The sequence below is a fragment of the Pinus tabuliformis genome, chromosome 3_1 (assembly GCF_031772625.1).
Source record: "Pinus tabuliformis cultivar Carrire ecotype Pingquan chromosome 3_1, CPIR1, whole genome shotgun sequence".
Lineage (NCBI taxonomy): Eukaryota > Viridiplantae > Streptophyta > Pinopsida > Pinales > Pinaceae > Pinus > Pinus tabuliformis.
Window position 1 is genome coordinate 850,996,308 of NC_142301.1, and position 23,287 is coordinate 851,019,594.

The 23,287-nt window shown below is 36.0% G+C and overlaps 1 non-coding gene across 1 annotated transcript; it reads right to left on the bottom strand.

Annotated features, from left to right (window-relative positions):
* Positions 1-18,336: 18,336 nt before the first annotated feature.
* On the bottom strand, positions 18,337-18,410 carry TRNAR-CCG (transfer RNA arginine (anticodon CCG)). The gene has a single exon. It is a non-coding gene; the product is annotated as a tRNA-Arg (tRNA).
* Positions 18,411-23,287: the final 4,877 nt, after the last annotated feature.

Below are 23,287 nucleotides of genomic sequence, written 5' to 3' on the forward strand. Positions count from 1 at the left end.
AATCCACAAAAATACAAAATCTAAAAGAGGAGCATGAAGGTACATGAAGAACAAAGACTCTAGGAAAAGAAGAAACAAATGAATAAGAGATTATTGTCATTAATTCTCCTAAGAAAACAAAGCAAGAGAAACCAAAAAGTACATACGTCAAAGAAATCGAAGTAGCTAAGGAGAAAGAAAAGCAGGGATCTACCGAAACTAGTGCCAAGGGAAATGAGAAAAAAATGGAATTATATAACAGATTGGATACTATATCTAATGGATCTCCTCATGCATCAATAACACTAATTTCTACTAAGATTCCTTGGGAATCATTCATCTTTAAACCGATTTCCGAGTTAGAACAAGTTGCAAATACTATTCCTTCTTTGAAAGATTATTATTTTAACACTCAAACAACATAAGTTGAATGAGTAATAAAGAAAAGAAAACATCATACTTTGGAGAGTGTATCTAAATTCAGTTGCAGGCCCAGGGAGACATAAAAGAAAAGCTCAAGAATCTTCCCAAGCTTTAGGAGAATTTGTCAATAAAAATCAATATTATTTGAATGAGCTTGCAGCTTCATATGATAATAGTTTACAAAAAATTAATTTTTTATAGGAAAAATTGAAGAAAAATGAATTGTTTAGTGAAAAAAACTTGCAGCGGAATTCTGCTACTTTAATTCAAGAATTTATTGTAGAAAGAGACAACCTGCAGATGAATTTTCAGAAACAATTAGAACAAGCAAATGAAAAACATGAACATGAGATTCAAGAATTGAGAAAATTACATGAAGATCAAACCCGTATATGGAAGGAAGAAGCAGAAAAAAATTCTTCCATTATTGTAATAGATTTAGAATAGGAAATTGAATCTCTTAAATATCAAGTAAATGAGAATCACCAGGTAACACAAAGTCTCGACATTCTCAAAGATCAAGCTTTACAAATTTGTCTAATTTTAAGGAAGAACCAATCAAACTTCTATTTAAATGAAAGAATTGATTCATTGGCAAAAGAAGACAAATCAATTAAAAACTAGTTTTATCTATTCTTGACTGGGAAAACGAATTTCAATCTAGCGGAATTCCAATATTTTCTAATAGAGATAAAATATTAATTTTTTATTCCTTAAGTTGGAGGGAGAAAGAGGAAAAATAAATCATAGCATGCATACAAATGACATATGAGCAATGTTTATCAATTTGGGAAAAAGGAACAGAGTTTATAAAGTAATTTGACCTATCAAGTGGCAAGTCATTAAAGGAAGTAGTTCCATGAGAATTAAAAGAACCCACAGAAGATCTTGTTCGCAAGGACCAGCTAGAAAGAAAAAACATTAAAGCTTGAAGACAACAAAGTTTCCAAAAAATTCTACAACTGCCTTTTGAACAAATCAAGCTTATTGCCAAGTTTGAGGTCAAATATTAGAAGAAGAAGAACAAGGTACAAGGATTACTTGCCAACTTCCAGATCAACATCAATAAGTTTCCTTCCATTTATTTCTCTGCACTGCATGAGATATATTCACTCTAGAAAACTTATATCCAAGTACATTCACCTCAACTGCTACTGAGAATCAATTACGAAGACTCTGAAGATGAGGAGAAGATGCCTCCTTGCTTGCCAGATATCAATTGAACATATAAATTTTTAGAATTCAGTATGTTCCAAGACCTATTTTATTTTATTATATTTTAGTATTTATAGACCTTTATGCGTTTGTGAAAAGGGTCCATAATTAGTGAAGGCTACAAACTCGGATATTTTTAATCAATTTTGGAATGCCAACTTTTTTCAATACCATTTTCAGTGTTCATGTGTGATGACTTGTGGCATTTATGTCAGTACATGATTTTAATTACTTAATAAATGCCTCTGATTTTACTCTATGATTTATGTTGTTTGATTATGAATGAATATTTGATAATTCTATTTAAGATTGCTTATGGAAATTTTGCAATTTACATCCTTTTATAATCAGAAATTAAAAAATTGTAGATTTACTTATTGCTAGATGATCATTGCAATACCATACTCAAATGTAGGCACACTTGCTCTCCTCTATGAGATAGAAATTGTTATTTATTTACTTTAAATTATGCATGTATAGATATTCCATAAAATACTAAAAAAATTGTCTGATTAGTATCAAAACCCGAAAATATTTTTGAAGTTTCTATTTAAATCTTCAGCCAAAACTTATCTGTTTAATCTTTTGAATTCAATTCCCATTAGGAATTTAAATTTCATGATATTATGCATGGTGTGATGCTCATTTAAATCTTTTAATTGATGTTATTTAGATTGATTAAATCATTGGTTAAATATCCATTTGATGTGGATATTGGTACGTGCATAATGTACATGAATTTGGAGCAAGTGTTTGATGAATATAATCTCAAGAAAATATCTTTTGTTTTTGTATTCCAGATATATATGTTAACATCAAGTAGTTCACAAATACATTGTATTACAAAACCTTTTTCCTATATATGTGGATATGTATATGACATGAATAATTTTATAGTATAACATTGTGAATCATTGATACATTTATCTTGTTCAATGTTTTTAGCGTTTAGGTTTTCTTTTAAGCAATTGGTAGCTATATTGTCATTGAAAATGAAACAATTATAAAAAATCTTTTACAATTGTTTTTCTCATTTTATACATATCAAAACATGGTGCAACTATACAAATAGACTCAAACAAATAGTCGTCACAGTCATTTATATTTTGTCCATATATCTACAAGCCTTGTTCAAGTAAGATTTGCTCAATTGAAAATATGTCAAAGGGTCCAAGTGAGAATTTCTATGGACAAATGCATGAGCTAGATTCTTGAGCTATTGAAGCTAGAATATCTATTTTGCTATGTAATTGGAGTGGCCCAAAATTTCCACATGCAGAATTTTGATTATGTTGCAAAATATTATATTCATGGCCATCAATGTCTCGATTGAATAGTAGATCTTATTTTAATTTTAGTTTTAGTAGGACCTTTGTAACATGTGGTATACAACCATACCAAACGTATATATATATATATATAATTGGAAGCTTGATTGACCACATATTGATTTGTTTCAAGAATATTTTTGCCACCTTGTTGGAGAGGTAAATCCCTTCTGCGGACAGAGGCGATCCCACTAGCCCAAAATGGGTCTAGCAACAATCAAATCACACTAATATGCAAATTCCTAGTTGCATACTGAAAGTGGATTACGAGAACCAACCTGGAGTCCAACGCTAATGTCGAAGAAGAGTTGATACTCCCGTTCCCTTGCTCCGGCAGGTCACGATCCTTGCGATCCCCGCATATGGATACCTGCACATGCAAAGAACAAAACGAGAACAAGCATAAAATCCACTAAAATACAACTATATTTCAGTCAGAAAGGAAATAGATCAAACATTATCACGATGAACAATAAGATCGGAACCATAATAGTAGTCGTTCATTAATGAATAATAAACAGAGAAAGATACAACCAAGGTTCTGACGTTGAACCTCTCCTCTGGCTGGGCGAGCAACTATGTATGTCTTGCAATAGACCTTCTCTCTCTCAGACTTCCGGCAGCATAACCTCCCTATGCTTCAAGACTCTTACTATCACTCAAGACAAGCATAATCACAACTAGCATTACTCAAAAACTAGCTTGTCAAATGCATGAGGACAGACTTTTATAGATGGAGAAGGGAGGAAGATACAATGCATCAGGACACTCATTGTGGATTGGCATTATCTCCGAAAAGCCGCTGTGGATAGATGTCAAGGATAGATGATGACTCTCGACCTCTATCAGATGGATTTTATCCTCAAAAGACTTCGTGATCTGAAGGGAAAAAACATATGGGTGCGCGTTTGTCAAAAATCATTACCAAACTTGGTTGGCGCGGGTGTTGTTCTAAGACAGAGCGCCAATGGTCGCACCCCCTTTTGAGGACCTCAGTGATTGGCGCGGGTAGGATACTGTGAACCCGCGCTAATGGAAAAAGGGCACTTTCCAGGGATATTTTGCAGAAGGTGTCTTCAGGGAACATGAAGTACATACTCAGGGGAACATAATGCAAGTGTTTTTAGGTTGTGTCACTGCTCACAGGTCCCGTAATGCGTCCTCCAACATACGGAAACAGGGGTAACAGGGACGGTGACCAATGGTGACAAATTACTACGTAACACACCTTTCAACAATTCTTTATGTAATTTGGATGCAAGCATATCAATTATTGCAGTCACATTTGTGCCTTGATCCCTGTTCACATTCATAATGCTTATAATATAAAAAACTCATCCATTTGTTGTTAAAATGTTTATCATTGTATATGGCACATTAAATTTAATATTCTTTTGAGCATTGTTGTACATGTTTCCTCAAGAAGATACATTTCACTAGTTTTTGTTGCGATATTGTTTCTTGTTATGTATGTTTGTCATTATGTCCATGAAAACAGTTATGCCTATAATATGAAGCACAATGTGACATAATATTCCATGTTGAACCTGGGTTCCACACCGAGTGTTCCCAGATTTGCAGCAGAAGAGTTATTATACACAAAGCTAGCTCAAGGAGGTGGTCAAATACTTGCACATTTTGTCAAAAACTTGTCTGTCAACTAATATGTTCTTGTATTCATTTGTGTCAAGTATTTAGATCTGAATACAACTACAACTAGAGAAATCAGAGTGATTAGGTTATTTTTCTAACAAAATAGGTCTTTTTAAAACATATGTTTCTTTTTCATCTCGAGTAGTGTTCATGAAAATTGTTTTCTAAAAGCTGAATACAAAGACAAACACAAAACAATGTGCATTGCTTGTCCACTTGAGATTTGTTGTATATTTAGAATGTGTTTCAAACTTTGCGAATAACTTCAATTTTGTTGTCTCGACAAGATATACGATTTTTCTCGAATTTTTTTAAATGCAATTGTCATGGAGCAATCCATTTTTGTCATATAAGAGTTGGAATATGTTGTTGCAACATAGGCATCTAAAATAGATTGAGCGTATGTGTTTCCTTGGCACACTATGCTTTTGTATTCATCTATCTCAAGTGTTTAGCTCTGAATACAACTGTAATTAGAGAACTCTTCTTATTTAATCCTGTTGATACCAAAGGGAAAAAATGTAGAAATGTATTGCTAGATATAAATGTAGACACAAACAAACAAGAAATGTTGCCTTTGAGAATCAATCATTGAAATTCTAGAAAGACTTTATTGTGTCACATAACACATAGACTTATGATATCAATAACTGACTTGAGAGCCAATAAAATATTTTCTAGTGTGAACACAATAAATTCTTTTCATATCTTGTTAGACATAGGCAAATATAGTCTTCTATATTTATTTGTTTTGTGATGTTTTAGTATAAAACTTATAATCTAAATATTCACCGAATATTTTGCATTCTTGTTCTCAGGTTTACAACAAGTTTTTTTTCTTTTTTCTTTTTGCATCACAAAATGAATAGAAACAAAATCCTCAAACAAATATTTTCTTTTTTGAAGACTTAAGTCGCAGGTTGGATCGATAAATTTTTTGTAAAAGAAATACAACTTCCCAACTACATGACCTTCCGACCACACGACTAAAAACTCGATTTGACTATGATTTTTTTATTATTATAAATAATCAGCCTGACCTCGCGACCTCAACATTGCCAGAATGTCAAACTACCCGACCTAATGAATCTACCCGACTATGGTCTAGTCCAGTTCACGATAGAATAAATGAATCATAAAAAAAATGACGATGTTAATTTTTGGTATGTTCTATGCTAGAGCAATTTATTTAAATTTTCACAGTTAGCAATCACATCAACATTCAGATAAACCATAGATAGAACATAAATATAAATTGTAGAAGACAAGCCAATGCAAGAGGACACAAGATGTGGCGCTAGCCAGGGACAAACCCCACAATGTGTGGGGAAACCCTTAATCAATTCTTCTTTTATGTTCTTCAAAGTTCAGCAGAGAAAGAGAGAGAGAGAGATAGTACATTTACAACAGAAGTCAAAACTTTGACTTATCTAGATCCAGCATAGATCATTTCGTATAACGATGAGATCAATTGAAGACATTCTGCTTCAACTGATTCTCCAAGGTGAGGGCTTCGCCTATCTTAGTGCTACATCTAGGTCCACTTGCTGCACCACTGCATATGACACCATGCTGCACTAATCATGATTATCATCATGCTGCCCATGTATCTCATGATGATGTCCATGTTCTACATGCTCATGAATATGCTGACACAATTCTACTGAAGATTGTTACAGTCATACCATTGACTGCTATATCAACATTGCTACCCTTCAAAGATGATAGCGTATATGTTCTGGCATCTTTATATTTGACTGCGACCCCCATCAACATTGCTGTTGTCCAGATCACACATCAATACAATGTCCTTATCTCTATGCCACCGAAGTTTATATACATCACTACTACTCATTATATTAGGGTTGCATATGATTCACAATGAACAACGCATTTGTACCTCCATGAACAACATATATGATCCATAATGATCAACGTGTATGCCTAGCATGTATCTGCCCAGCATGTATTCATATATGCATATATTATATGCATTCTGGACAGTGTATAGAATCTAGCATTCTGTAACACATCATAGCGTTCATATTACAGCGGCTACCTCCATATTACTGTGACTACCTTCATATCTGCAGTTACCCTTCATATTACTTGAAGGAGTCTCCATAAACAACGTTCCATTGACTGCGTTGAAGGAGTCTCTACTAACAACATGGATTAAGGCCTACGTATAGGACTTTTGGACATCTACGTGGATCATCCTCATTGCCTGTGAGGATATGCCTCATATGCCTGCGTGGATATGGCCTTTATTACAACGTAATTCAGTAGGGCTTCTTTTCAACTGCGGCTTCACCATATATGACTGCGTATTTTATATAACTGCGGGTTCTATGACTGGGTTCCTAACTGTGGCTCTTGACTGCGGTCAGCGTGTCAAGATATCACATGAACAGCGTGCATATCTGGTTGTAGCTTCAAGCTTTGACTGTGGCTCTTGACTGTGGTTACAGCATGTCAAGATATCACATGAAACCATGACTGCGTGTGCAATCAGCTACCTTTTATGACTGTGTTCCTTGACTGTGTGGATTAGGGCCTACGTATAAGGGTTTCTTGCACAACGTATTAGAGTCTTCTTAGGGCCTTTCCTTTGGCTGCGTATGAGGCCTCCTTTACTGCGGCCAGATCTCTGCGGCTAGGGTAACGTACAGCAGCTAGGGCATCACTTTCTTTAGTATCTCTCCTTCTCCAAAAAAACCCAAGACGTGGAGAGGAGATCACCTCAAGAATGTGTGTCGAAAATGACTTCAAGTCCTCTATATTTATACTAAAACATATATGATGAATAGTCATGACGTTTGGGCTTCTTGAGCCTACGTAAGAGCTGGTCAGCTAGATAATAAAACCATAATCTAAATAAATTCATATCTCCAAAAATACGTACCAGAATCAGATGATATTTGGATCAATCCTACACCTCTCGCGAGAGGGATCCAATAAAAATATCAGCGGCCATAAATAAGCTGACCCACATGGAGTTTGGCCCTAGTTGCCAATTCAGCAAACGAACTATCTAACCTCCCAACTGTATGATCGGCTCACAAAAAAAAACATGACAATCCCGATAGTAATCTTGTACTTTTCGTGCTTTTAGAATTAATTACTGAAAGTCTAGTCTCCTTTATTTATTTGTTTTATAATTTTTTGATATGAAACATATAATTTAAAAATTCATAGAATAATTTTCATTCCTACTATCAGGTTTACAAGAGGTCTTTTTTATTTTTTGCATCACAAAATGAAAAAAAGCAAAAACCTTAACAATTATTTTCTTTTTTTGAAAATTAAGTCGAAGGGAGGATCTAGAAACATTTTGTAAAAAAGAAATAAAACATTCCGAATGCTCGACCTTCCAACCACCCCACTAGAAACATAGAGTGACTATGATTTTTTTTTATAAATAATCGGCTCAACCTCCCGACCTCAACATTTCTCGACTGTAAAACTACCTAACCTCTTGACCTTAGCATTGCTTGACTGACAAACTACTCGACCTAATGAAACCACCTGACTATGATATAGTTGGGGTCACAATAGAATAAATGAATCAGAAAACAAAAAAATCTGACTGTCTGACCTCCTGACTGTACAATCCACCCAATAAAAAAAAATCCCCTCTTGTACTTTTCATACTTTGAGAATCAGTTACTGAAAGTCTAGTCTCCTTTATTTGTTTGTTCTATAATTTTTTGATATCAAACATATAATTTAAAAATTCACAGAATAATTTGCATTCCTGCTATCAGCTTTACAAGAAGCCTTTTTTCTTTTGTGTATCACAAAACGAGTAAAAACAAAATCTGTAAACATTTTTGTCTTTTTTGAAAATTAAGTTGAGATCGGATCCAGAAAAATTTTGTAGAAAAGAAATACAACCCTCTGACTACCCGACTTGCAACACAAAGTGACTATGAATTTTTTATAAATAATAGGCCCGACCTCCCAACCTCAGCATTACCCTACTGTCAAATTATGCGACCTAATGAAACCACTTGAATATGGTATAGTCGGGGTTGCGATAAAATAAATGAACCATAAAACAAAAAACACCCGATTTCCTAACCTCTCGACTATACGATCAACCCAATATAAAAATTAAAAGAAACATCGCTCACAATCTGGACAGTAATTTTGTACTTTTCGCCCTTTGAGAATTAGTTACTAAAAGTCTAGTCTTTATTTATTTGTTCTGTAATTTTTTTATATGAAACATATAATTTAAAATTTCACGGAATACTTTGCATTCCTTCTATCAAGTTTACAAGAAGGCTTGCTTTGTTTCATGACTCACAAAATGTATAAAAACAAAAGCCTTAAACTTTTTTTTCTTTTTTCAAGACTTAAGCCTGAGATTGGATCCAAAAAGATTTTGTAAAAAATAATTGTATCCTACCGACTAGTTGACCTTCTGACCACGCGACTACTAACTCACGGTAACTAAAAACACATATGGCTTGACCTTCCGACCTTGGACTAAGTGGTTTTCAACACCACTTTTGTTATGCTATTATGCAACTATTACTCTGTCCTCCCAAATATCTGCTACCAACCTCATTCCTTGAACCTTGCATATAATCCATGTCTGATGTCCAATCATACAACAGGAGAATCTCGCTGCACCAATAATAAGTTTTCCTGCCTACGGCCATAACTACAACAGGATAAGCGTTTACTCACCAATCATAAGTTTTCCCACCTACGGCCATAACTACAACAGGATAAGCCTTATCCAATTCTTTCTATAAATCCTTTACTCACCATTTATGCACTCTCCCCAAAGACGAGGTATGTTGGTGCATGAAATACCTAGAGCTAATCCTCTCGATTGTAGCCTACTCTCGGGGATTCATTCTGCTTGTGGATCTAAATGAGCACCTCGCTACTCTATCGAAATGTTCCATGACATTATCCCTTCTGAGCTTGTGCGATAGTTACTATCCCGTGGCACTTCTCTACCTTCGGGTAGGGAATTCCTCGCATGGTGGAATAAGTGCTCATGTAACTCTTATCTGATAGAAGCCTGGTGCCACCTTACAATATGATTTTAACTCACCTAACACACACCAACTATTCTAGGATACTCACGAACTTCTCCTAGCAGCTCCTCGAGACTACTCCTGGGTAGCTGGGGCATTTGGATATTGATAAGGGCTTGTGACTCTCATTGCCAAGCTCCCTGCAACGGGAATGGAGGCTCGTGCACAAGAAAGGCTAAAGCCTATGGAAGTACCACAACAAGACATAATCGGCCGGAGAACATTCGCTTGATCTTTTGCATACTGTTCCTCTATCAGGATGATATTTAGTAAACAAATATCTTGATACACATCAATCGACTCTGTCAAAAAGAACGCCTTTGTTATAAATTTGTACATTAATACGAAGGGTCTAAGAACCCAATACTTCTAAATGATCTTGTTTTTCAATTCGAATAGATTGTTGAGCTCCTTAACTTCATTTATTGAAATTTTTATGATATCATTAAGAATTTAGGAAAAACTAGTATGAGACTCTTCTTCAGTCTGAACTTCACACTCTATAATTACCATTATTCACTATATTAACTTATTTAATTTTTCATATAAGAATAGGACACGTGCCCATGCATAATCATAAACACAATCAATATAAAAATTACGAAAATATCAGTTCATAGTTACATCACAAATATATTCAAAACAACACATATTGTACTTGCTATTTATCCATATCGATTACAATGACAATGCAGCATAATCACACAATATTTATCTCTTTTTTTTTTCTTTTTTTTTTTCTTCTGCAATAAAACTAAATCTGGCCCTTTGCCCTTTATCCACATCCTCTCTTCCAAATACCTCTCTTTCTTTTGGAGCAAGCTTTATGTCCCTCCATCACTACTGCATCCTTGCTCTTGCAATCACCCCATAAATTTTGTTCCCTTTTGCTCCTTGTATTATCTCAAGCAAGCATGGACTTCAATATTTTCCCCAGACCATTCAATTTTAGGAACCATCCCCTTTATTTCATGGATCACTTAGAATTTAATTCATATTGTCAAGTTCAGGTCTCTTCTTTGCACAATAAACTGCATCATCCCTACTAGGAATTCTCCATTCCTAGCTTTACAATCCATGCTCTTGGACTCAGTCACTTTTTTTTTTATTCCAAATATTACAACATATGTACATTTTTTTCAATGTAGCTCATACCAGAACCTTGGGTGAGACTGCAACATAGACAATAAAACTCCTGAAAAATAATAATTAGCGAAAACCCTTTTCTACTCTCTATTCTTGTATTTGTTGATTTGATGCAAAGTGAAGCAAATGCCAAACTTCTCTAACTGTTTACTTATTTGTTTTAAGAAATATTTTTTCTGTCAAAATAATAACTGCAAATATTAGTACACAAGCAAACAAAGTAGTCCAATTTTTTTTCCTATTTAAATAAAAAAAACAAAGACACAAATGTCGTTTTGCAAAAAACTAGCTAAAAGTAAATAAATACCAATAAAAATAGGTTGAACTCAAAAGAAAAATGATATAATCAAAACCTCATGTTTTTATTCAATTAAGAATAATCTATAAAATTGCACTTAGAAATTAAGATTCAATATTTCGAAATTAGAAATTAAAATGAAATAGTTTTGAATTAGTTTCAAAATACTTGGCCTGATTTTATCTTTGTTTTGAGCAATTAGTTACACCTAAAATTTCTTTGTATATATGAGCTTGAACTATAAGTTCATCTTCTTCTTCACACATAACATTTTAACTAAATAAACTAAAAAATATATTAATATGAATCATGTATACAAATAAGCAGTGACATGTCACCATGTGGCTCTTGTTTATATATATATAGAGAGAGAGAGAGAGAGTTAATTTTGTTAAAAATTAAATAAGAATTTGCTGGAAATGTAAGTTTAATATGCTTAAGTTTATAAAATATAAGTGTCTGACAATGACACTTATATTAATGACAAGTGATCAGGTGACATAAAGTTTTCCTTCCATATAAAGGTGAAAATTGTTACTTTTCCTATCTTATTTTGTATGAAGAGAAGTCGTATAAGTATAAATACAATGATGAAAATTATTAATCAATAGTGGAATGAATCATTGAGAAATCATTTCCATTCATTATTGATTAGGAATCTGAAGTATCGATCTAGGATTATGATAGAATACTTTATTCTATTATAAAGAAAGATTCTTTCCTATACCGCGATGGAAAGGAATTTTCATTTAAAATACAACATCTTGTTGAGATTGCAACAAGATGATGGAGCTTAGTGAAAAGAGTCGCCTTCACTAAGTGGGCCCGCAGGAAAATTATGGCGCAAGTTCTATTTTTGATCACAATGTGGGTGACCACAGTGTGAGTGATCACTATGTGGGTGACCAAAGTGTGGGTGACCACAGTGTGGGTGATCAAAGTCTATTTTTAGACTGGCTGTCAAAAATAGAAAAGTCAAATATTATTGTCTCATGATAATATTTAGACTATAAACTTGATCTTATTCTCTTGGAGCACTTCAGTTTGAGCTACAGATGTGGCCCATGCCGCTATCAGAAGGAAGTACGCTTTTCTTATGAGTCAGTTGAGTTGTTGCATGCATGACTTCAGTTAGAACTCAATCAGTTGAGTTTGGTGGAGTTGATGGAGTTGTGTTCAGTTTGACTTAGTTAAACTAGTTGTAATTAGTCTAACTGCAAATAGACTAATGATGAGTTGTTAAACTAATTATTAACTCATGATGCAACTAATGAATACATCAGTTAACTCAGTTGCATGTCAGTGCATGTTCAGTTCAGCAGGGACAGGTGTTAGAGAATCAGATTGCTATCAGTTGTGACTATAGTTATGCACCAGATCTTGCACAATCAAGGGATTGAGTATGCCAATGAGTTTGCTCACATTTTTGCCTAGTATTGTAGACTTTGCTCACGTCCAACAAAGTGAGTGATTATTTTGAGGTGAAATACGAGTTTGGAAAGCCATTCTCATCAGTTCTTGAGCAGGTATTGAGCAGTGGAGGCAGGCAAGCAGTGGAATAGATTTGGAGATCAGATCTGAGCTGTATTGTGTGTAACAGGTGGAGCTGGTACTGGATTTCTTGTGATAAGCATTGTACTTTGTAATGTTACATGTTCTCAATCATTAATATACAGATAGTTGGGGTTTTTAGCGAGATGCTTTCCCCGGGTTACATACTGTGTTAATGTGTGAATGCTCTTGATGTTTTATTTTTATTGATGCTGCTATATTGATGATCAACGTAGAGGAGCTTATGTATTGTGTATGTATTTCGCAATAGTACATGATCAGGATAATCTCTGTTGAATATGTGTTAAATTATTCAAAATTTCTACATGGTATCGGAGCTGTTGATCATCAGATCTACTATTCAGGAAGTGTTTACATTCTATTTCTTCAGGTAGAGTCTGTAATTGGGCCAGGTAGCCTCTGGATTCATCCTTCCTTTGGAAGGTGAGATATCCAGTGAATGCCCATACAGTCAATCTCTGTACGAGAAATATTGTGTTCTCACGAATCTTAGATCCGAGGCGGTTGAGTTGGTTGCTGGTGGAATTCGAATTTGCAGCAGTGTTTTCTTGGTGACAACGCAACAATGTCTTTCAACGGATTGCGATTGGAGTATGCTCTTGAGGGAAGCTCAAACTATATTGCATGGAAGGACAGGATGGAGGCAGTATTGGATGTTAACGGGCTGAAGGAGTTCATAGATACGGATATCCCAAAGCCTACTGATGCTACTCAAGCTGATGCTTGGCAAAAAAAGATCGCAAAATGTCGAAGGATTCTGTGGGAGGGCGTGAAGGATCACATTGTGTCCAGCCTCCATGGAAAGGCTACTCCATATTTGATGTGGAAATCATTAACAGAATTATTCCAAAGCAAGAGCGATCAGAGGAAGCTGGCGCTCAAAGATAAACTCAGAAACATCAAATGCGAGAAGGGTGACAGTATTCCCAAGTATCTCACGAAGTTCACTCAGTGTCGAGATGAGCTGGGAAGTGTGGGGGTTACTGTCGATGATGAGGACTTGGTGAGCTTGGCTCTCCTTGGTCTTCCGAAGAGTTGGCATTCCTATCAGGACTCTGTCAATGGTCGGGAGAAATTGCCAGGATGGGAAAGACTATGGTCAGATCTTGTGCAGGAGGAGATCAGGCGGAGTACCAGGGACGGATCTTCGTCAAAGGGAGCTGATGAAGAGAATTGTGCTTTGGCTGCCAAAGCAAAGAAATGGAAGAGCAAGAAAGCTTCTCAGTCTGGTGCGAAAGGCAAGAAGCAGGATATGTCCAAGGTGAAGTGTTTTCACTGTCACCAGCACAGACACTATGCCACAAATTGTTCGCAGAAGAAGAAGAACAAGCAAGCTGCTGGATCTGCAGGGGGAGAGGCCTTAGCTTCTCAGTTTGAGCTTGATTTTTCATTGATCGCATGCTTGGTTTCAAGTGTGATGGGATCCGTGTGGTTCTTGGACAGTGGTGCGTCTTTTCACATCATGGGAGATAAATATTTGTTCTCTGATCTGGAGGACAAAGATCTTGGAGTGCACATCGAGATGGGCGATGATGGTAGATACAGTGCGACCGGTATCGGTACCATTTCCTTTGAGAGGGAGTCTGGTAAACCCTTCGTATTGAAGGAAGTCATGCATGTTCCAGGATTGAAGAAGAATCTTATCTCAGTGGCGATGTTAGAAGACAAGGGGTATGATGTTGTTTCCAACGAGGGAAAGGCTTTCCTGTGCAGCAAGACAACTGGTGAGATCCGAAAGATAGGGGTTCGAGTGAGGAACCATTATCAGTTGCATGTAGATGGATGCGCAGCAATGGCGGGCAAGGCAGAAGGATTGGTGAGCCGGGATGATGGCGAGTTGTGGCACAGGAGATTGGGTCACCTTCACCATGGAGCCTTGAAGATACTGCAGCAGATCACTACAGGGCTTCCTAAAGGCACACTTGCACAGTCAGATTAGTGCAAGGGGTGTACTTTGGGGAAGTTTGTGAAATCCACCTTTCACGAGAAGGATAGTCGTGCCATGACGATCCTTGAGAGAATTCACACAGACGTGTGTGGACCTTTCTCAGTTGCTTCGACAGCAAAACCCAGGTATTATGTGATTTTTGTTGATGATTTCTCTCGTAAGTGCTGGATCTTCTTCATGCAGAAGAAGAGCGAGACATATTCAAAGTTCTGTGAATTCAAAGCACTGGTCGAGAAGGAGTCGGGGAAGAAGGTGAAGGCTCTTAGGAGCGATAATGGTGGTGAATACATCTCGGATGAGTTCAAGGATTTCTGCAAGGCAGAAGGGATTCGTAGAAAGCTCATAGCTCCCCATAACCCACAGCAGAACGGGGTAGCTGAGCGGAAGAACAGAACGATCGTGGGCGCTGCACGGGCAATGTTGCATGATCAGGGCCTACCCCTTCACTTGTGGGCGGAAGCATGCAATACAACAATTTATGTGCAGAACCGTTGTCCTCATAGGATACTTGGCATGAGTACACCCGAGGAGGCTTATTCTGGTAAGAAGCCTGATCTTTCTCATTTGAGGATTTTTCGTGCTAACGTTTACATGCATGTGACGAAGGATGCCAGAAAGAAGTTGGAGCCGACCGCAGAGGTTGGGATATTTGTGGGGTACACTGATACACCCCACAACTATCGTGTGTATTTGCCAGACAGTGGTAAAACTGTTGTGCGACGGGATATAAAATTTCAGGAGGAGAAAGCCATGAAGTGTTCGCTTGAGAGGGAGCTACACTTGCATGCAGATGAAGAGCTATTAGTTCCTAAGGATGAGCTTCAGGACGTGGATCAGCCACAGGACGAGGTTCATGGAGTGGAAGAGACCACTCATGCAGCGCCAACCATCAGAGGGCGAAAGCGCTTGACAGAAGCTGAGCGACTGGCTCAAGATGCAGAGAAAGTTGTAGGACCACCTACAACCCAACGCAGGCAGAGACAGTCACCTGATCGGTACACTGGATACATGGCTCTTATGAGTAAGTGTGTTGTGACTGAGCCATCCTCTTTCGAGGAAGCTGTGGAGGATCCCGCATGGGTAGACGCCATGGTGGAAGAGTATGATTCTATTGTCAGAAACAGTGCATGGGAGATTGTTCCTAGACCGGAAGGGAAATCAATGGTGGGTTCGAGATGGATCTACAAAGTTAAGCAGGCAGCTGACGGGAGTGTGGAGAAGTACAAGGCAAGATTTGTTGCCTGAGGCTTTTCACAGATTGAGGGGATCGATTATGAGGAGACCTTTGCACCTGTCGCAAGGTATTCTTCCATACGGACAATTCTTGCTCTCTCAGCGCAGATGGGATGGCACATTCATCAGATGGATGTGAAGACTGCGTTCCTCAACGGAGTCATTGAGGAGGAGGTGTACATTGAGCAGTCCGAAGGCTTTGAGGTCTTCAACAGCGAGTCGCATGTGTGCAGGTTCAAGAGAGCGCTGTATGGGTTGAAGTAAGCACCACGTGCTTGGTACACACGGATAGACAGCTATTTCACAGGACTTAGATTCTCCAAGAGCGAGGCGGATCCTAACCTATACCAGATTGTGGTGGAGGGTAAGTTGCTTATCATTGTACTGTATGTTGATGATTTGATTCTAACGGGTGATGAGCTGTTGATACTGTCACGCAAGAAGGATCTTGCTACAGAGTTTGAGATGAAGGACTTGGGCCTCCTTCACTATTTCCTAGGATTGGAAATATGGCAGCGCAGTGGTGGACTATTTGTTTCTCAGGGCAAGTACGCTCTGGAGATACTGGAGAAGTTCAACATGCATGGCTGCAAGCCTGTTGATACTCCTCTTCCTGGAGGTTGGAGGAAGGAGGATGCCACTTCGAGAGAAGAAGTGGATGCCACTGTTTATCGACAGTTGGTGGGGTCGTTGATGTATTTGGTCAATACACGACCTGATATATGCTATGCAGTTAACCAACTTTCACAAGCTATGGTTAAGCCTACCAAGCTCTTCTGGAAGGCGGGCAAGCATGTATTGCACTACTTGAGAGGCACATCGGGATATGGTTTGTGGTACAGACAGGAGGATGAGGTGAAGCTATGTGGCTTCACGGATGCAGATTGGGCAGGGAGCCCAACGGACAGAAAGAGCACATCAGGAGGGGTCTTCAGTATTGGATCGACAGCAGTTTCTTGGTACAGCAAGAAGCAGAGATCCGTGGCACTCAGTTCAGCGGAGGCCAAGTATATGGCAGCAAGTTTGGCTGCATGCGAGGCTATATGGATGAGGAAGATCCTGGTTGGTTTTTTCGGTTCTCATTTGGATCCTACTGTGATTTACTGTGATAACTAGAGTTGCATTAAACTCTCAACTAATCCTGTATTTCATGATAGATCTAAACATATTGACATCAGGTAGCATCATATCAGAGATTGTGTGCAGCGGAGGATCATGTTACTTTTGTACATTCCAACGGAGGATCAGGATGTTGATATTCTGACGAAGGCTCTCACCAGGAGCAAATTCGAGTACCACCGAGGCAGGATAGGGGTTGCTGATAATCCATATCTTGTCGAGAGGGAGTGTTGAGATTGCAACAAGATGATGGAGCTTAGTGAAAAGAGTCGTCTTCACTAAGTGGGCCCGCAGGCAAATTATGGCGCAAGTTCTATTTTTGATCACAATGTGGGTGACCACAGTGTGAGTGATCACAGTGTGAGTGATCACAATGTGGGTGACCAAAGTGTGGGTGACCACAGTGTGGGTGATCAAAGTCTATTTTTAGACTGGCTGTCAAAAATAGAAAAGTCAAATATTATTGTCTCATAATAATATTTAGACTATAAACTTGATCTTATTCTCTTGGAGCACTTCAGTTTGAGCTACAGATGTGGCCCATGCAGCTGTCAGAAGGAAGTACACTTTTCTTATGAGTCAGTTGAGTTGTTGCATGCATGACTTCAGTTAGAACTCAATCAGTTGAGTTTGGTGGAGTTGATGGAGTTGTGTTCAGTTTGACTTAGTTAAACTAGTTGTAATTAGTCTAACTGCAAATAGACTAATGATGAGTTGTTAAACTAATTATTAACTCATGATGCAACTAATGAATACATCAGTTAACTCAGTTGCATGTCAGTGCATGTTCAGTTCAGCAGGGACAGGTGTTAGAGAATCGGATTGCTATCAGTTGTGACTATAGTTGTGCACCAGATCTTGCACAATCAAGGGATTGAGTATGCCAATGAGTTTGCTCACGTCTTTGCCCAGTATTGTAGCCTTTGCTCACGTCCAACAAAGTGTGAGTGATTATTTTGAGGTGAAATACGAGTTTGGAAAGCCATTCTCATCAGTTCTTGAGCAGGTATTGAGCAGTGGAGGCAGGCAAGCAGCAGAATAGATTTGGAGATCAGATCTGAGCTGTATTGTGTGTAACAGGTGGAGCTGGTACTGGATTGCTTGTGATAAGCATTGTACTTTGTAATGTTACATGTTCTCAATCATTAATATACAAATAGTTGGGGTTTTTAGCGAGATGCTTTCCCCGGGTTACATACTGTGTTAATGCGTGAATGCTCTTGATGTTTTATTGTTATTGATGCTGCTATATTGATGATCAACATAGAGGAGCTTATGTATTGTGTATGTATTCCGCAATAGTACATGATCAGGATAATCTCTGTTGAATATGTGTTAAATTATTCAAAATTTCTACACATCTTTTGGGCTAGAAGGGATTTGAACCCTTGACTTCACGGTCCGGAACCATGAGCTCTGATCCACTGAGCTACCAACCCTATCAAATGATCTATAAGATCATTGTAAAGGATGAATAGGATTCGTTATCGAATGCTTGACCCAATTTTTTTTTCATAAATAACTCTGTTTGCTACCCATTGGTGTAGTTTCGATCAGGAACCTATGGCCTTGAGCAACTGATATCTTTACAATAATACATAAAATAGATAGAGAACCCTTCAATATCTAGATAATAAAATTTGATACTGGAGAGAAATAAATGGACTAATCCATGTAACGCATTTAATCAAACTGATTGGGGAGGGAATGAAGATATGGAAGAGCTTAAAATTTTGATAGGTTGTTTTCTTGCTTTTACAACAAGTCTTCTTCTAGGTATAAAATTAAGTCAAGCACTATATGACTGATTTTTTCTGCTTTTGTTGCTATGGCCGGATAAGGGAAATCCTTCCGAGAACTAACCCTGTCATTCCTCAAGGGTATCCTTATTATTAATAACCTACTAATAATATTAGGTACCCTAGTATTAATTATCACCTATATAAGTATATGAGTAATGAGTCATATGGTTCCCATACTAGGTATAGTAATTATAGGATAAATATTCTAGTTATAGGAATATACTAATAATATTATATTAATCTAATAAGAGAGAGGTAGGGTATATCTACTGATATAAGGGTCCCCTATCTCAGGATCTAGGTTTAGGGGTATATAGGGTATTGAATTATATAGTTAGGTTTTACTAAAAAGACAAAAACAAATAATAGTTAGACTACATCTTAAGAAAATATGTGTATGAATTTGAAGGGTTTTGTATTGTAAGGTGGTCAAAGGTTTAAAGACTTATCATTATGGAATACAAAAAAGAAACAACCATATTAAAAGTTGGTGTAGACCAAGTACAATCCCCAAATAATTTTGATGATTTAAATATCTCAATTCATAATTTTCAAAATAATGCATTAATTCTGCGAATCTCTCACACACACATATATACATCCAAAACAAGTATAATATGCAATGTTGCTACTTAATACCTGTATCTTACTCAAAAAGTAATTAATAATTTTAAATTATATATATGTAATTAAAACATATATCTATATTTAATTTAATTTTAAGGTAATATAATATTAAAAACTAATATAAAAATTTAACATAATAAAAACTTAATAAATTTCATATTACCTTGCTTATGTCTTGTTCTTATCTATTTTCTATGTAATTACTTGCTTAAATTGTGATAGACAACTATTTATATGGCGCAACCACTTGCTTAAATTATGGTGGGAAACTATCTACATGGCATTGTATTGTACAAAGACTTCAATAACAATCATATTATAACACTTGAATATTAGTTTTTTATTTTTTAATATAATTTTTATATATCACAATTCAATTTAAAACCACATAAAATTAATTATCAATCAATTAGACAGAAATAATTTACATTTTAAAAAATTAAAAAATATTTGTTAATTTTTAAAATATTCGATTTAATATTTTTTTTTCAAAACTTCAATAAATTTTTGAAATCTATTTAAAGATATCAAAATTAATTAAAGATCATTTTTTTAACCAGAATCTAAAACAATATAATAATTATATTAAAATAAATAAATTATTAAGAATCGTCGAAAATGGTATATCATTATCAAGATCATATTAGAAGAAAATGTTAAAAATGACAAATTATTATTAAGATCATATCAAAAGTAACTAGGACTTTCAGATGAGTTGGAAAATAAATACTTTCCAATGAGTTAGACAATAAAACTTAGAATGTCGACACATTTGGGATAAAGGTGGAGGTTTGGTTCCATTTTGGGTTACCGCCACAACAATGTATCATTATTTTAGTACCGTGCTCCTTCTAGGGTCCATGTAACATGCTTATGAATCTTTCTTAACTTGATATGAATCAAAGAAGTCTGAACTCTATTATCGGTTCAAGAATCTTTGAATTAGTATTTTAATGGCTGGTTCCACTCCATAGTGTATTTTGAATGTGTGTAAGAATAGGTATGATATATTTTAAATTTTAAATTGTTTTTTTCCATGTTTATATATATATATAAAAGATGAGATATGCTAGGTTTTGTGGTTTTTTAAAATAATTATGATGAATTAAATTTATATTTAAAAAAATTATTAGTAATTTTTTAATTTTTGTTTTTGATAATTAAATTATAATAGATTTTTATATTATTTTTTTATATAAAATAATAATATAAAAAATAAATATTAATTTTGCTATAATGATTATTTCGTTTTCATTTAATAATAATTTTATTTTTTAAAATTGAAATGATTAAATAACTAGTCATTTAAAGTTCCATTTATTAACTCTCGTCGAGATTTAACCTAATATTGAAGCTTAAAACGTAAGATTTAAAAAAAGTATATAATAATGAAAAAATCGGTTAACGGTGATTTTTATTGCGGGCAAAGAAAAAATAAATCATCTTTAGTGTTATATAACCAAATTGTAAAATTCGGCCTGGAGTATGCCGTAAAACTGCTTCTGCTTGGCTAAGAGCTCGTCTTCCTCGGACGTAAGGAAACAGGTTAACGGCCCAAGACCCAGAGGCATCTGGCAGGAGTGAAAGCCTGCTCCCTTACGGAGCACCAGCGGGTTATTACAGGTGGCGTGGTTTTCCTTGATAACAGTGGTGAGTCAAACCGACATTCGCGGATAGCAGCCAGAGATGGCCGTCCTCACTGTTGGTTTGACACCTGAGTTTGATAGGTTTTGCCACCTTCGAAAAAAAAAAAAAAACAAATTGCAAAATTAACGCAATTTCATTGAGACTTTTTGATTATTAATTTTTATTGGAAAAATTAAAGTATTTGAAATATATTATATCTTCTAATTCACTTGAAATTCATACAGTCTAAAATTCGCGCGGGGCATCAGTGGTATCAGGTTTTAGGGTAGGTGCATGGGATTCCATTTAGGGGGTAACACGTGTCATGGAGAGATGAGAGAAAACCGCTCTCATCGTACGGTTAACCTCCTTGCTTCTTGTCTGCGCGATATCCATGTTGGCTGTTGGATCGGTACTCTGTTTTTGATGGCTCGGATGGATCAGGGCTTGTTGCTTGTTGGCTGATGGGTCGGGCCTATTTACTCATATGCGTGGTATGCTTCCTGCCAGTCACTTGAGGGTTTCGCACCCGTTTTGTTAAGTGACCTCTTGTATTGTTGCAAGCGGGTCAGTTTGTGGAATGCTGTATGCACCTTTTGTCTTGACCAGTAAGGTCGATGTTTGCTTTAGTTCTTGGTTTTGTCACCCCTGCTGTTTGGGGCTCTTTGTAAATTATGTAATTTGCCTAGATTAATAAAAGGTTCATCTCTTACTTTTTTTTTTCTTTTTTTTTTTCAAAAGGTGGAAAAACCTATCAAACTCAGTTTGTCAAACCAACAGTGAGGACAACCATCTCTGGCTGCTATCCGCAAATGTCAGTTGACACATCACTGTTATCAAGGAAAACCACGCCACCTGAAATAACCCGCTGGTGGTCCGTAAGGGACCAGGCTTTCACTCCTGCCAGATGCCTCTGGGTCTTGGGCCGTTAACCTGTTTCCTTACGTCCGAGGAAGACGAGCTCTTAGCCAAGCAGAAGCAGTTTTAGGGCATACTCCAGGCCCAGGTTCATCTCTTACTTATCAAAAAAGAAATTCATATAATCTAAAAGAAAATGCATTAAATAAAATTAAAATAATGGAAAAATTAACGTTTTGGTATTTGAAATATAGTATATAGTATAATTATTTAAATTAAATGGCTAATAAATTTTGATAGCTATCAAAATATTTATATTTTATTTATGACACTTAGAATTTGTAAGACTAGAATAAAAGTGGAGGTGAGAAATTGAAAAATAGTTTGAAAACCTTTGATTTCATTCATTGGATCATGTACTAGGAAGAATATTCTCACATTATTAAATATAGACCATTCATAATTTTTATTTTTTAGAGAATTGAAACTTTAGAAACTTTATTAGTCCCTGCCAAGGCAAGACTCTAGCGATCAATTTTCCAGTTGACCACTATTATTTTAACATTGACCAATACAACTTATAATGTTTAACTTTGAAAACCAAATATTTATTTTTCAATATTATTGCAAAAATTATTTCTCAAACATTTGATTGGATCACAAACTTGAAGGTCTTATTGTAGCCTTTGCGCCATGTGGATAACCATCTCATATTTTCCTGCCACAATTTTTAGATGCAGTTGCAATATTTATGCCATCAAATTTTATATATTTGTGAAATGATTTTTCATTGTTAAAATCATAAGAAAACCAACCAAAATTAAAGTTTTTGAAAATCTAAACAAGTATTTGCATAGAAAATGGATAGGAACAAAATGTAAATAAATATACTTACCAAGAATTTGATCCGAAATTGATCAATGGATGATCAAGGATCTAGAAAAAGCCTAAAAGTAAAAGTTATTGGATTCTAGTGGAAGCAATGCCATTGCGTAGAGCTCGCAGAAACGACTCCAACGCAACTTGAACGGGTGCATGGATGAATGAGAATTTGCTTGTTGAAATTTGTGACGAATCAATGAATGTCGCATTTTTAATATTTGAAACATGACATTCACAATAAATAAGTCAAGGCCATCTCCAATTTGGGTGCAGATATTCATTACATGATGAAGGTATCAAGTCTTATGTTGGTTTATAAAACATATATAATATGTGGTATATTAAACATGTTATGGAATTATATACCTAGTGCAAAGTTTAAGCCACATACCATATATTAACCCATACATTAAAAATGTCATCCTTAAAATCAAAATCCAAAATATGCGCATTTGATTTATTAACCAAAAACCTATGTAAAAACTATATAGCGGAATGGCAAATGGAGATAAGTTTAAAAA